The following is a 16,782-nucleotide window of genomic DNA, read 5'->3' on the forward strand; positions in this document are numbered from 1 at the left end:
GATCAGCCATGATCTTATTGAATGGCGGGGCAGGCTCGAGGGGCTAGATGGCCTACTCCTGCTCCTATTTCTTATGTTCTTATGTTCTTATGTTTCAAGTGAGCATTCGAAAGACCACATCAGCCGATGTACGTGCTCTGAATTTAACAGTGAGTGTTTTTCAGGTTTGATCGGAAGCTGCAGAACATCTTTTCTCATCTCACTCCAAAACGCTGAAAATGAAATACCTTTTGATCTTGTTGCTTCTTTTCGACATCATCACTCTGGGTAAGAAAGACCACGAGTGCACACGATGAATTTAAAATGGAGGAATGTTGATCTAATGAGATTAATTTTTTGTAGATGTGTTACACTGCTGACTTAGTTGATTCAATATCGAAGCTTGTTATGCCAACTTTACATTTACCATTCAAAAGCAAGTATGATTGGAGTAATCAATTCAAAGTATGGTGAAAATCCTCTTGTAAAAAAAGTAATAATTAATTCTATTTGATTATCCGTTAGTAAATTTTTTACACTCATCCTGGCATCCTCCAGTCAGTCGAGGCCTTGTGAATTCAGTAATTTTGCCAGGATGCATTTATCAGCCATGGAGCAGAGTCGATGGGACGAATAGCCTAATTCTGCTCCTATATCTAATGGTCTTGTGGTTAATCAACATGTATGTATAACCTGAAGTTACTGATGCAGTTTTTAAACATTCACTCCCTCCACCACCAATGCTCAGTGGCAGCTGTGTGTACCATCTACTGCAGCAACTCACCAAAGATCCTTAGACAGCACCTTCCAAACCCACGACCACTTCCATCTAGAAGGACAAGGGCAGCAGATACATGGGAACACCACCACCTGCAAGTTCCCCTCCAAGCCACTCACCATCCTAACTTGGAAATATATCACCATTCCTGGGTTAAAACCCTGGAGTTTCCTCCCTAACAGTATTATGGGTCAACCCACAGCACGTGGACTGCAGCGATTCAAGAAGGCAGCTCACCACCACCTTCTCAAGGGCAACTAGGGATGGGCAATAAATGCTGGCCCAGCCAGTGACACCCGTGTCCACGCATGAAAAGAAGCGAAGTATCACTATTTCTTACAGCTGGGTTACCAGTACCATTGTGTTGTCATGAAATCAGAATGGTTGCAAGTGCCTGACTTTCTGCCTGCAAGCTCACTGCCCCTTAGGGCTGCCAAGTGAATTTTTACAGGACCACAGGACGATCCATTAGCCTAGTTCAGTACCACACTATCTGGATGTGAGACACAGAGGGGCCACCACAGTATCACATGGTGAAATCCAGCAAAGAATATTTGCAGGCCTTCAAAAAAAGTATTTCATGGGATGTGGCCCAGCAGTTGTTGCCCATCCCTCGTTCCCCTGAACTGGGTGTCTCGTTCGGCATTTCGGAGGGCATAAAGAATCAACCACATTGCTGTTGATCTGGAGTCACATATATCGTATACTCGCAACATTGCAGGAGAGGCCTTTCAGCCCATTGAGTCTACACCAACTCTCCAAAAGAGCATCTTACCCAGGCCCACCCATTGCCCTATCCCCGTGAACCCATTCATTTACCCCGCTAATTCTCATAAGCTGCACATCTTGGGACACTAAGGTGCAATTTAGCATGGCCAATCCCCCTAACCTGCACATCTTTGAACACTAAGGGACAATATAGTACAGCCAATCCACCTAACCTGCACATCTTTGAACACTAAGGGACAATATAGTACAGCCAATCCACCTAACCTGCACATCTTTAGACACTAAGGGGCAATTCAGCATGGCCAATCCACCTAACCTGCACATCTTTAGACACTAAGGGGCAATTCAGCATGGCCAATCCACCTAACTTTCACATCTTTGGACACTAAGGGGCAATTTAGCATGGCCAATCCACCTAACCTGCACATCTTTAGACACTAAGGGACAATTTAGCATGGCCAATCCACCTAACGTACACATCTCTGGACACTAAGGGGCAATTTAGCATGGCCAATCCACCTAACCTGCACATCTTTAGACACTAAGGGGCAATTCAGCATGGCCAATCCACCTAACTTTCACATCTTTGGACACTAAGGGGCAATTTAGCATAGCCAATCCACCTAACCTGGACATCTTTGGACGCTAAGGGGAAATCTAGCATGGCCAATCCACTTAACCGACATATCTTTGGGCACTAAGGGGCAATTTAGCATGGCCAATCCACCTAACCTCTCATTTTTGGACTATGGGAGGAAAGTGGAGTACTTGGAGGAAACCCATGTAGACATGGGGAGAACATGCAAACTACACTCAGACAGTCACCCAAGACCGGAATCGAATCCAGCTCCCTGGTGCTGTGAAGCAACAGTGCGAACCACTGTGCCACCGTGCTGCCCATAATATGTCAGATTAGGTAGGGATGCAGCTTTCCTTCCCTAAAGGACACTGGTGAATCAGATGGGTTTTTCCAACAACCAATGACAGTTACTGAAACCAGCTTTATATCCCAGATATTATTGATTGAATTGAAATTCCATCATCTCCCATGGTGGGATTTGAATCCGTGTCCCTCGGACATTAGCCTGGATTTGTGGATTACTAGTCCAGTGACATTGCCACTGGCCCACCATCTGGTGAGAGAGATTGGGGAACAGAGGTGTGTAGCCTTCTTTCTCTGACAGATGCGTGAATTGGTTCAGGATGGCTTTCCAAATGGATTCCATGTACAGGAAAAAGCAAGTGAAGGAGTTACCAGCCTGGAGTTCTGCCAATCTCAAACTGTTTCGATATGTTTAGTGTTCAGGCTGCTTACGTGTCTTTCCAGCTCGCCCTCTGTTATTCCAGCATAGTTAATGCACATTGCTTACTTTTCCCATCCATATGACACTTGCTTATACTGAATTAGAGTCATAGAATCATAGAGGTTCACAGCATGGAAACAGGCCCTTCGGCCCAATTTGTCCATGCCACCCTTTTTTTTTAAACCCTTAAGCTCGTCCCAATTGCCTGCATTTGGCCCATATCCCTCCATACCCATCTTACCCATGTAATTGTCTAAATGCTTTTTAAAAGACAAAATTGTACCCGCCTCTACTACTTCCTCTGGCAGCTTGTTCCAGACACTCACCACCCGCTGTGTGATACAATTGCCCCTCTGGACACTTTTGTATCTCTCCCCTTTCACCTTAAACCTATGCCCTCTAATTTTAGACTCCTCTATCTTTGGGAAAAGATATTGACTACCTAGCTGATCTGTGCCCCTCATTATTTTATAGACCTCTATAAGGTCACCCCTCAGCCTTCTATGCTCCAGAGGAAAAAGTCCCAGCCTATCCAGCCTCTCCTTATAACTCAAACCATCAAATCCCGGTAGCATCCTAGTAAATCTTTTCTGCACTCTTTCTAGTTTAATAATATCCTTTCTATAATAGGGTGACCAGATCTGTACACAGTATTCCAAGTGTGGCCTTACCAATGTCTTGTACAACTTCAACAAGACGTCCCAACTCCTGTATTCAATGTTCTGACCAATTGTACCTGCTTTTCATCTTCCCACTTCATTCAACGCTCGCTGTCATGTTTTGAGTTGCTTCTGACAATTCCATGGCAAATTTCACCACTCTTCTAACAATTCCAACAATTCCATGGCAAATTTCACACAGTGCAGTGAGATTCTGAGAGCTGGATATTTCTCCGAATCAGTCGAGAGGCAGTTCACTCAGTACTCCTCCCACCACACTGACGTCTCTCATCCGATGACTCTATCCAGTTTCTTATCCTTCCCTAGTGTTTACTCAGAACCCCTATAGTTTGCAGCCCGGCTTGCAATCTTTTATGAAGGACCTTATGAAATGTATTTGCATGTGTGGGAATGTTATGCCACAGGGCAGTGATTCCCAAACCTCTATTGGTCATGTTGCCCCATTTAGATTCACCACTCTTTTGCCTATCCTTCAGAAAGTTACTTTTTTAACGACCTTACCTTTTGTAAATCAATATAATTGCACATTACGGTAAACATACATCCATAAGAATAACTTTCACTCACCATTAATGTGGGTTACCTTGCTTGTTGAAGCATAAGCAACTGAAGTTGGGAGGAGTTGGCCATAATTTCAGTCGGAAACTGTTTTCAATGTGCGTACAGTGACAGTGCTTTGCTTTCATTCGTGTAAGTGGTGAAAATCCCCTTTCACAAAGGTTTGTTGCAATTAATGGCATCAAACATTGATAGCTCTGCCTGATGTCTGAGGATACTCCATTTGGATGTGCACCCAGGGATCTGCTAATTGCTTTTGGTGGAACTCAAACACGTGCATGCCATTAGCTGCAGTATTAAGAAAATCCTCTTGTTCCTTCATGGTCAGCTCTCCTTGTGATCTGGGAGTTGGAAAATTTGAGAAAGGCAAACAAATCCTTCGGGGAGAAGTAACCATAAAATTGCTGTGCCAGTCCAGTGATATGCTGTTTGGGGGTCAACCTTCTGATGACTTGACAAAGATCCCTGAAGAGCATTGGTCTCCAAAGCTACTGATTGTTGTGGAACAGTTCAGGTTCCAACGAAGGAATCAAGTGGAAGGCAATGGGAAAAAGGCTGGCACAACATTGTGAGTTTGGTGAGTCATTAGAAGATACTCTTTGAGATTGTCTAGTTTGTGGTCTCCTCTGTGAGGCTATCCAAAAAAGATTGCTTCATTAAACATGCTTTGACATTAAAGACAGCAGCAGAATTCACAGTGTCGATGGAACTGGCTGCCGAAGGGGCTTCACAATTTGGTGCAGGAATGAAGATCCACAAGTTGGGAACTGCTCATAAGAAGTCAAAGCAACAACAAGCATGTTGCAGATGTGCCGAAATGGGTCATTAACTGACTGAACGCGAGGGCAAGGCTAGTCAACACAAGAATTGTGGAAAATGGTTCGCAAACATCAGAGTTGCCTCTCCATGTGGTCCATGGTAATTTTTCAGCTCTATTTGAGAGATCATGGTTGGAGACGATGAAGCTTAATTGGAGTGCAGTCAACAGATTGGTTGACGCCAGAACAGACCCACAGCACCTTCTGGGTAAATACAAGAGTGTATTCGAAGAGACATTTGGCTGAATGAAGGGAGTTCAAGTGAAACTCAACATAAATCATAATAGAATCATAGAATCCTGACAGGGCAGAAGGAGGCCATTTGGCCCATCGAGCCTGTGCCAACAACAATCCCACCCAGGCCCTATCCCTGTAACCCCATGTATTTACCCTGCTAATCCTGCTAAAAGGGAAATTTAGCACGGCCAATCAACCTAACCCGCACATCTTTGGACTGGAATAGTCAACCAAAACATCTCAAAGCAAGAGGGGTGCCATATGCAATTCATCCTAAGGTCAAAGAAGAATCAGTGCAACTTGTTAACAATGGTATGTTGGAGTCAGTTACAATGAGTGACTGGGCTACCCCCATCGTACCCATCATGAAACCAGATGGTTCAGTTTGTACTTTTGGTAATTTTAAAATAATTATCAATCCAGGATTGTGCGCTGATCAATATCCACTTCCTTTAATTGAAGATTTGTTTGAAATTCAGCAAGATTGATCCCTGACAAGCGTATTTACCGATGAACGTAGCCGCTGAATCTCAACCATTGCTCACCATCGTTACACATAAAGGTCTTTTCATTATAAAAGATTGCCTTTTGGAATTGTGTGCTCAGGAAGAATTTCTCATTCAGTGTGTGGATGGCCCGACTAGAGAGGGGGCAAAACTTGACCTCCTCTTGGGAAATAAGAAAGGGCAGGTGACAGAAGTGTAAGTGAGGGATCACTTTGGGACCAGTGACCATAATTCTATTAGTTTTAAAATAGTTATGGAGAATCATAGGTCTGGCTCAAAAGTTAAAATTCTAAATTGGGGCAAGGCCAATTTTGATGGTATCAGGCAGGAACTGTCAAAGGTTAATTGGGGGAGTCTGTGGGAAGGCAAAGGGATATCTGGTAAGTGGGAGGTTTTCAAAAGTGTGTTAACCAGGGTTCAGGGTAAACACATTCTTCTTAGAGTGAAGGGCAAGGCTGGTAGAAGTCAGGACCCTGGATGACTTGGGATATTGAGGCCCTGGTCAAGAAGAAGGAGGCACATGACATGCATAGAACATAGAACATAGAACATTACAGCGCAGAACAGGCCCTTCGGCCCACGATGTTGCACCGACCAGTTAAAAAAAAAACTGTGACCCTCCAACCTAAACCAATTTCTTTTCGTCCATGAACCTATCTACGGATCTCTTAAACGCCCCCAAACTAGGCGCATTTACTACTGATGCTGGCAGGGCATTCCAATCCCTCACCACCCTCTGGGTAAAGAACCTACCCCTGACATCGGTTCTATAACTACCCCCCCTCAATTTAAAGCCATGCCCCCTCGTGCTGGATTTCTCCATCAGAGGAAAAAGGCTATCACTATCCACCCTATCTAAACCTCTAATCATCTTATATGTTTCAATAAGATCCCCTCTTAGCCGCCGCCTTTCCAGCGAAAACAATCCCAAATCCCTCAGCCTCTCCTCATAGGATCTCCCCTCCATACCAGGCAACATCCTGGGAGCAGCTGGGATCAAGTGAATCCCGTGAAGAGTACAGGGGGTGTAGGAGTAGAGTTAAGAGAGAAATCAGGAGGGCAAAAAGGGGACACAAGATGTTTTTGGCAGATAAGGTGAAGGAGAATCCAAAGAGCTTCTACAAATACATAAAGGGCAAAAGAGTAACTAGGGAGAGAGTAGGGCCTCTTAAGGATCAACAAGGTCATCTATATGCAGATCCACAAATATCCTAAATGGATATTTCTCATCAGTATTTACTGTTGAAGAAAGCATGGATGTTAGGGAACTTGGGGACATAAATAGTGATGTCTTGAGGAGTGTACATAAAACAGAGAAGGAGGTGCTGGAATTCTTAAAGCGCATCAAGGTAGATAAATCCCCGGGACCTGATGAAGTGTATCCCAGGACATTGTGGGAGGCTAGGGAGGAAATTGCTAGTCCCCTAGCAGAGATATTTGAATCATCGATAGTCACAGGTGAGGTGCCTGAAGATTGGAGAGTGGCAAATGTTATGCCTTTGTTTAAAAAGGGCTGCAGGGAAATTCCTGGGAACTACAGAGCCTCACATCTGTGGTGAGTGAATTGTTGGAAGGTATTTTGAGAGACAGGATCTACAGACATTTAGAGAGGCAAGGATTGATTAGGGACAGTCAACATGGCTTTGTGAGTGGAAAATCATGTCTCACAAATTTGATTGGGTTTTTCGAAGGAGTAACCAAGAAGGTAGATGAGGGCAGTGCAGTTGATGTTGTCTACATGGACTTTAGCAAGGCCTTTGACAAGGTACCGCATGGTAGGTTGTTGCATAAAGTTAAATCTCATGGGATCCAGGGTGAGGTAGCTAAATGGATATAAAACTGGCTTGGCCGGGTGGTTGTGGAGGGTTGTTTTTCAACCTGGAGACCTGTGAGCAGCGGTGTGCCTCAGGGATCAGTGCTGCGTCCACTGTTATTTGTCATTTATATGAATGATTTGGATGAGAGTATAGGAGGCATGGTTAGTAAGTTTGCAGATGACACCAAGATTGGTGGCATTGTGGACAGTGAAGAAGGTTATCTCCGATTGCAATGGGATCTTGATCAATTGGGCCAGTGGGCTGACGAATGGCAGATGGAGTTTAATTTAGATAAATGCTAGGTGATACATTTTGGTAGATTGAACCAGGGCAGGACTTACTCAGTTAATGGTAGGGTGTTGGGGAGAATTACAGAACAAAGAGATCTCGGGGTACATGTTCATAGCTCCTTGAAAGTGGAGTCACAGGTGGACAGAGTGGTGAAGAAGGCATTCGGCATGCTTGATTTCATTGTTCAGAACATTGAATACAGGAGTTGGGACGTCTTGTTGAAGTTGTACAAGACATTGGTAAGGCCACACTTAGAATACTGTGTACAGTTCTGGTCACCCCATTATAGAAAGGATGTTATTAAACTAGAAAGAGTGCAGAAAAGATTTACTAGGATGTTGCCAGGACTTGATGGTTTGAGTTATAAGGAGAGGCTGGATAGACTGGGACTTTTTTCTCTGGAGCGTAGAAGGCTGAAGGGTGATCTTATAGAGGTCTATAAAATAATGAGGGGCATAGATCAGCTAGAAAGTCAATACCTTTTCCCAAAGGTCGGGGAGTCTAAAACTAGAGGGCATAGGTTTAAGGTGAGAGGGGCAGATGCAAAAGTGTCCAAAGGGGCAATTTTTTCACACAGAGGTTGATGAGTGTCTGGAACAAGCTGCCAGAGGTAGTAGTAGAGGCGGGGACAATTTTATTTTTTAAAAAGCATTTCGGCAGTTACATGGGTAAGATGGGTATAGAGGGATATGGGCCAAATGCGGGCAATTGGGACTAGCTTAGGGGTTTAAAAAAAAGGCAGCATGGATAAGTTGGGCCGAAGGGCCTGTTTCCAAGCTATAAACCTCTATAACCTCTATGACCTCTAATAACATTCACACCAGCCCTATTCCGAAGATCGAGGGATCAGATTTTAAGTGGTCTCTCTGGTGTACAATGTTACCTGGATGATATTCTAATTACAGGGTCACTTGAATAAGGGCACTTGAATAATTTCAAAGCAACATTGGAATGTTTTCAAGCACATGGAATGCATATGAAGAAAGAAGGATCAGTCCAGTATTTGGGTTATGTTATTGATAGTAAAGGCCTACACAGAGCACCTAAAGAATTGGAAGCTATTTTAGAAGCAACATGTCCGCTGAATGTGACACAATTGAAGTCCTTTCTGGGATTAGTAAATTATTTTGGCAAATTAGTTAATTATTGAAGCCATTGCATAATTTACTGTGTGAAACAGTCATGGGACTGGATAAAAGAACATGAGAAAACATACAAGGATGTCAAAGATGCTTTGCAGAAGTCTGAAGTATTGGTTTGTTTTAATCCAAAGCTAGCATTACCACCTGCTTGCGACACTTCACCTTATGGAGTAGGGGCAGTCGTTTCACATGTTATGTCTTTAGGAGAAGAACGACTAATAGTTTCTGCTTCACATACTCTCTCTGGTGCTGAATCTATCGATGCTCAGCGAGAAAAAGAAGCATTGAGTATAATTTTTGGTATACTAAGTTTTCATCATTATTTATATGGTCGTCGTTTCACATTATTGACTGATCATCGGCCTTAGCTACTATTTTTGGGCTGTCTAAAGGAAAACCTTCATTAGTCAATTGAGAAGATGGCCACTGATCTTATCTGCACACTGCTACGTTATAAAGTATTGTCAGTCAGAGTGCCATGCTAATGCTGATGCATTATCGCACTTACCTTGGGCAGATGCCACCAACTAATTTTGCTAACATCCTTTAATTTTCATTAGTAGCTCATTTGCCTGTGGCAACTCATCAAGCTCAGAGACATACCAGAGATAGTCCCAATGATGGGGAAGATGATGGATATGGTATTGAGAGAAACAATAGCTGGAACCTATCGTCCTGATTTCAAACGATATCTGTCAAGAAAGCTTGAGTTGACCGTCCAAGGTGGGTGTCTGTTGTGGGGAAAGTGATCACTCCTCATAGTCTTCGTGGAAGAGTTCTTGAACAACGACATGAAGGACATCCTCTTATCGTCCAGATGAAAGAATTAGCACATATTATTTTTGGTGGCCAAGTCAGATTGAAGAAAAAGTGGGACATTGTCAATCACGAGAACAAATAAGAAATACACCACTGCTGTCATCACCTGGAATGAAGAGCTTGTCGTATGAGGAATGGTTGAGGACTCTGGGTCGTACTCGGAGTTTAGAAGGATGAGGGGGGATCTGATTGAAACTTACAGGATACTGCGAGGTCTGGATAGAGTGGACGTAGAGAGGATGTTTCCACTAGTAGGAAAAACTGGAACCAGAGGGCACAACCTCAGGCTAAAGGGACGATCCTTTAAAACAGAGATGAGGAGGAATTTCTTCAGCCAGAGAGTGGTGAATCTGTGGAACTCTTTGCCGCAGAAGGCTGTGGAGGCCGGGTCATTGAGTGTCTTTAAGACAGAGATAGATAGGTTCTTGATTAATAAGGAGATCAGGTGTTATGGGGAAAAGGCAGGAGAATGGGGATGAGAGAGAAAATCAGCCATGATTGAATGGCGGAGCAGACTCGATGGGCCGAGTGGCCGAATGCTACTCCTATATCTTATGGTCTTATATATCCTAAGCAGCAGAAGTTCAGTCACCTCACTATAAGAAGGATGTGGAAGCGCTGGAAAGAGTGCAGAGGAGATTTACCAGGATGCTGCCTGGTTTGGAGGGTAGGTCATATGAGGAAAGGTTGAGGGAGCTGGGGCTGTTCTCTCTGGAGCGGAGGAGGCTGAGGGGAGACTTAATAGAGGTGTATAAAATGATGAAGGGGATAGATAGAGTGAACGTTCAAAGACTATTTCCTCGGGTGGATGGAGGTATTACAAGGGGGCATAACTATAGGGTTCGTGGTGGGAGATACAGGACGGATATCAGAAGTAGGTTCTTTACGCAGAGAGTGGTTGGGGTGTGGAATGGACTGCCTGCAGTGATAGTGGAGTCAGACACTTTAGAAACATTTAAGCAGTTATTGGATAGGCACATGGAGCACACCAGGATGATAGGGAGTGGGATAGCCTGATCTTGGTTTCAGATAAAGCTCGGCACAACATCGTGGGCCGAAGGGCCTGTTCTGTGCTGTACTGTTCTATGTTCTATGTTCTAAAAAGAAACCTAGTTTCTGGCAGGTCTACAGACGTCAGAGACTCAGAGCTATTTCTTCTTTCTACAGCTCCCAAAAAGCAGCTGAGTTTGCTTTCCCTCTGTGAGCCTCATCCCCCGCAATCATATGACCTTACCTGCTAATCAATCTAATCAAGCCCCACTCTGAAAACCACCAGGGGAAAGCACAACAATAACAACCCTGCATTAGTTCAGATTAAAATAAAAATCTTAGCAATTAAGATCAATTATGCTGCTGCAGCCACAATATGGGGCCTCTGGGTACAGACAAAATGGCTCCGATAATAATACAAACAGCCAAACAAATCCTGCGCAAGAAACATGAGCCAAATACATTTCTTAAAGGCACCATGTCATCACACCCCCAACTCCAAGTCACCTGGCTATTAAACTATTTTCTGGCACCTTTTCAAATTTCTTTTGGAAGTGCATTGCTAAGGCTTCCTAAGACTAATAAATTCCAACAATTCAACTGCTGTAAGCACCGTCTAATTTATCCATAAAACTGTCTGACCACTCTTCCAGCCCATCAGTTTGCATTCCCTTATTGACAAATTTGATGCAGAAGTTAAAATGGACAATGGAATTGAATGGTTTACATGACCAAAACTATTGTCAGTTTTCCTCTGTACTCAGTGATGATTGTTTTGTTGCAATGAGAAATCCTCATCAGTTCACGAGCTTTTTCACACCATAGAAACATGAGGTGAGTGAACATTTCCTCGCGCAACCTCACGTCCCCGAGTTTCACATCTATTCGCTAAACTCATCAGTAAACCTGCCCGACACCCATGTCTGAATCTAACTTGTAACCTTCTGCAACGTAACTCAGGTTCCTCATCAATTAATACTTTGTGACAAAGTAATGTTACCTTGAACTAGTTGAAAGCTGGACGCTGAATAAATCAATTTACTGAGTAAAATTAATGGACTCTATGTTCTTAACAAACAGGTACGAGTCTGAAGTGCTACCAGAATGCTCTAAGTCCTTTAGATTGCAAGATGGAAACAGTCATCTGTAATGCTGGTGAAAAATGCTACAAAAAAGTTGGTAAAATAAGTAAGTGTCACCTAGATTTTATTATAGAATCCCTAGCCAGTTGGCCCATCGAGTCTGCACCAACTCTCTGACAGAGTATCTTACCCTGCCCTACCCTCATAACCTCACACATTTTTCATGGCCAATCCACCTAACCTGCACATCCTGGGACACTAAGGGGCAATTTAGCATTGCCAATCCACCTAACCTGCACATCCTGGGACAGACACTAAGGGGCAATTTAGCATAGCCAATCCACCTAACCTGCACATCCTGGGACAGACACTAAGGGGCAATTTAACACGGCCAATCCACCTAACCTACACATCTTTGGACACTAAGGGGCAATTTAGCATGGCCAATCCACCTGACCTGCACATCTTTGGACTGTGAGAGGAAACCGGAGCACCCGGGGAAAACCCATGCAGACATGGGAGAGCGTGCAAACACTACACAGACAGTGACCTGAGGCTGAACCCGGGTTCCTGGCACTGTGAGGCATCCTGCTGTGCGCAAGTTGGCAGCCGTGTTTTCCTCAGAGCCCTGCAATGAAAGTACTTCCTTGGCCATAAAGCACTTGGGGAGATGCGGTGGTCATGAAGGGTGCAACGTAAAGTCTTTTCTGGACATGCGTGTGGTCGTAAAATATTGTTCCCGTCTCGTCTGTGGGACTTTGAATGTGGATAACTGTGTATTTTTATTAAATTTACCTGCAGGAAAGAATTATCTTGCCAGCCGCGGATGCGTAGCAAATGAACAGTGTCAGAAAAGCCACGTGGATGAATTTGCCGGTTTGAAAGTTACTTTGAGAACATTGTGTTGTGATAAGAACTTATGTAATGGGAGCAAAGATGTGAAAGTGTCACTTGCGATGGGTTCCTTATTGCTGTTTGGCTGGTTGACATGTTTTCTGTAGGGTTAGGGCTACTTACGGCACTGTGTGAACACATATTGCACGCCCATCGTCACTTCTCAGAATCCCTCAGAACAGTAGATGTGAAAATGACATTTGGCCTCATGCTCGTGAAGCAATTCCAACAAAGTATCAGAATATCACCAGAGAGAGGCCACCACAACTGCCCCTTGGTTATTCACTTTGTGCCTGTTGTCATAGATAGCCAGCCAGTCCAATTGTGTGGGAAAAAATAACAGCCACTTGAACCCTCGAAAGGTTTCAGTTACAGCTGTGACAATCCTACAAGCATAGAAAAATGTTGGAAGTTCCTTCAAGATGTTTTTTACTCTCCACTGAATATGACCTGATTTTATAACTTTGGGGTGGTGTGAAAATTAATTAGATTCTCTGGGCAGAATTTTACAGCCTCTCCTGCCAGCATTTTACCACGATGGGGGGGGAGGGTCCGTAAAATCCTGCCCTCTATTAAAAATGTTATTAGTTAGCGTCACCAGTCAACGGTTTAAGCCATGTTGCAGTTTCCAACTCACTCCATCCTCTCGATTAGATGCACTCTGAATAACAGGGACACCTCGAGGCATTAAGAACTTGGTGGAAATGTGAGTTGGACTAGTGAAATAAGGGCAGAGGGAGTGCTGCTCCAATTTGAAGGGTATCATTAAAAATGATTCACCTGGCTTCTGATGTCTGGGCTTAGAGATTCTCCTTAAATGCTACTTTGTCTAGAACAGTGCTGACACGATCTTGTGAAGTTCCCTTGTGGCCTCATCTTATGCCATTTTTGCAAACTGGCTTTCTTTCTTTTAATGCCACCATTAAAATGGCGTGCAGTGGAATGTGATCCTTGATGGAATTCTAAAGAGCAGTTTGGGCCTCCAAGAGAGCACCTATTTGGATGGAGCTTGGCAGATTTCTGTCTCAGAATGAGAAGGAAGTGCCATCAGTAACATTCCAAAGCAGTTGCCTGTTCCCCCCCGTCTCCCGTTTTTCAGGCGTCTCAGCCCTGGAGGATGGAGTAGCCCGAATGGAACCTGTCTCATTTCCCCATTCAGTGCTGTATATTTTACAGAGCTTCCAGTCTAACGCCATGCCCAGCTGGCACAACATCCATCGGTCCGAGAACGGGAAAAGATGCACATCAATCCAGGCACTACCCTGCAAATTAATGCATCTGCTTCACTGTCGGCCCATCTAACTGGCAAACAGAACTTCAGCACGAGTCTTTATAAAGCAGGTTTGGAACAACAGTCCCTGCCCATGGCCCAGGAATAAGGATTTACCTCACAAGGCCCTGAGATTATCCTTCCGGTTGAGATCTTAAGCTGCTGGGTGGGTAGTTGAGCTATGATTTCCATTTCAACGTGATTTCCTGTCTTTGTTCAAGAGAATGATTTTATATATAACCGTTTGGTACAGGCAGGGCAGGGGCAGTTAGATAATACCATCTGAAAGGTCTCCCTGTGGTCATCGTATGTCATACCCCTTCATTTAAAGAGTGCCAGTTACCCACAGTGGAGAGTATTGGAATCTTTCAAATACATAGTCAGGAGCTGAGGACAACTTTGATCTGGAGACGCTGGGTCCAATGGGACATGGTGGAACCTGGATTCTGCCCTTTCTGACCTGCCCATCAGTCTCAGGCGGCGGGGACGTTTTGGCTCCTACCTCCCTGCACTGTCCCCTGCCTTGTCACAGGGACATGTCTGGGACCACTCAAAGCTATTGCAGGATTTCTGCCCGTTACCTCCTGAACCCTTGCTGGAATCACCTGTTGAAGGCCTAGGAATGGTCGTGAGAGGAAAGGCCAGCAATTGCCTTTCCAACTGTGGCAGTGTCCCGCTGGGCATGGCTTTAACTTTACTGTTAGACAGGAACCTCACAGGGGTAACACTTCCTCCCAGAAAGAATGAGGGCTGACAATTCTGTAACTTCCCCAGACTTCAGTGCAAAGAGAGGTACATGGACCCACAGAATACCATTCACCCACAAGGAGACACTCAGGACCTTGCAGTCAAACTCAATTTGAAGACATCACAGCGTTATCTAAGGTTGTGGTAACACGAGCAAACACATTGCTCACGTGTCGCTGTCAACCGGAGACCAGTAGTTATTTTGTATGTCATATGTTATAGTTAAAAATTGACTTCTTTTGACAAAAAATTGCCCGATTAAACCACAGTGCAAAAAGATTGACCTGGCTTGTTTTATCGAGATAATTTTGAGGATTCTTTGTAGTGTAACAAATGAGTAGAGTTGACAACAGTAAGTATTTTAAGGGAGATTTCTGATGCTAGATCACAAAGAAGTGTAACTACTGAAGTCAAATCAACTGTATTTATTTCCAGTATCTTCAACAGGTTCCCAGTTGGCTTCGTGTTACATCTTTCATATAAATAATTTAAAATAAAGGATAGATTTTTTTTTTAAACTGTACTTACAGATCCAGATTGCAAAAGTTAAAGTTACACTTGCAGAATTGGCTGTTGAATGGCAGAACAGGCTCGATGGGCGGAATGGCCACACTCCTATTCCGATAAATGATAGGAAGATTCTCAAAGCAAAATCAGCTGGTGAGAAAGATTTGTGGCGGGGAAGCGGAGGGGTACGGGGGGGGGAGCGCGGAGGGGTATGGGGGGAGCGGAGGGGTATGGGGAGGGGAGCGGAGGGGTACGGGGGGGGAGCGGAGGGGTACGGGGGGAGCGGAGGGGTACGGGGGGGGAGCGGAGGGGTACGGGGGGGGAGCGGAGGGCTACGGGGGGAGCGGAGGGGTACGGGGGGGGGAGCGGAGGGGTACGGGGGGGGAGCGGAGGGGTACGGGGGGGAGCGGAGGGGTACGGGGGGGGAGCGGAGGGGTATGGGGGGAGAGCGGAGGGGTACGGGGGGAGAGCGGAGGGGTACGGGGGGAGAGCGGAGGGGTACGGGGGGAGAGCGGAGGGGTACGGGGGGGAGAGCGGAGGGGTACGGGGGGGAGAGCGGAGGGGTACGGGGGGAGAGCGGAGGGGTACGGGGGGCGAGCGGAGGGGTACGGGGGGGAGAGCGGAGGGGTACGGGGGGGAGAGCGGAGGGGTACGGGGGGCGAGCGGAGGGGTACGGGGGGTGGAGCGGAGGGGTACGGGGAGGAGCGGATGGGGACGGGGGGGAGCGGAGGGCTACGGGGGAATAGCGGAGGGGTACGGGGGGAGCGGAGGGGTACGGGGGAGCAGAGGGGTACGGGGGGAGCAGAGGGGTACGGGGGGGAGCGGAGGGGTACGGGGAGGGGGAGCGGAGGGGTACGGGGGGGGAGCGGAGGGGTACGGGGGGAGCGGAGGGGTACGGGGGGGGGAGCGGAGGGGTACGGGGGGGGAGCGGAGGGCTACGGGGGGAGCGGAGGGGTACGGGGGGAGCGGAGGGGTACGGGGGGGGAGCGGAGGGGTACGGGGGGGGAGCGGAGGGGTACGGGGGGGAGCGGAGGCGTATGGGGGGAGAGCGGAGGGGTACGGGGGGAGAGCGGAGGGGTACGGGGGGAGAGCGGAGGGGTACGGGGGGAGAGCGGAGGGGTACGGGGGGGAGAGCGGAGGGGTACGGGGGGAGAGCGGAGGGGTACGGGGGGAGAGCGGAGGGGTACGGGGGGAGAGCGGAGGGGTACGGGGGGCGAGCGGAGGGGTACGGGGGGAGAGCGGAGGGGTACGGGGGGCGAGCGGAGGGGTACGGGGGGTGGAGCGGAGGGGTACGGGGAGGAGCGGATGGGGACGGGGGGGGAGCGGAGGGCTACGGGGGAATAGCGGAGGGGTACGGGGGGAGCGGAGGGGTACGGGGGAGCAGAGGGGTACGGGGGGGAGCAGAGGGGTACGGGGGGGAGCGGAGGGGTACGGGGGGAGCGGAGGGGTACGGGGGGAGCGGAGGGGTACGGGGGGAGCGGAGGGGTACGGGGGAGCGGAAGGGTACGGGGGGAATAGTGGAGGGGTACGGGGGGAGCGGAGGGGTACGGGGGAGCAGAGGGGTACGGGGGGGAGCAGAGGGGTACGGGGGGGAGCGGAGGGGTACGGGGGGGAGCGGAGGGGTACGGGGGGAG

The sequence above is a fragment of the Mustelus asterias genome, chromosome 8 (assembly GCF_964213995.1).
Source record: "Mustelus asterias chromosome 8, sMusAst1.hap1.1, whole genome shotgun sequence".
NCBI lineage: Eukaryota > Metazoa > Chordata > Chondrichthyes > Carcharhiniformes > Triakidae > Mustelus > Mustelus asterias.